Source organism: Lupinus angustifolius, unplaced genomic scaffold (assembly GCF_001865875.1).
Source record: "Lupinus angustifolius cultivar Tanjil unplaced genomic scaffold, LupAngTanjil_v1.0 Scaffold_420, whole genome shotgun sequence".
Classification (NCBI taxonomy): domain Eukaryota; kingdom Viridiplantae; phylum Streptophyta; class Magnoliopsida; order Fabales; family Fabaceae; genus Lupinus; species Lupinus angustifolius.
Window position 1 is genome coordinate 137,156 of NW_017727830.1, and position 323 is coordinate 137,478.

Below are 323 nucleotides of genomic sequence, written 5' to 3' on the forward strand. Positions count from 1 at the left end.
CGTCCTCATCCTCTTCCTCATCCTCATCCTATCCTCAAACTCATTCTCGTTCTCATCCTACCCTCATCCTCTACCTCTTCCTCATCCTATCCTTATTCTCAACCTCATGCTCTTCCACATTCTCATCGTCATCCTATCCTCATCCTCATTCACGTCCTGATCCTATCCTCCTACTCATCCACATCCTATCCTCATTCTCATTCTCGTCCTCATCCTTTCCTCTTCCTCATCCTCATCCTCCTCCTCATCCTCCTCTTAATCCTATCCTCCTTCTCATCCTCCTCCCATCCTCATCCTCATCCTCGTCCTAACCTCGTCCTCAT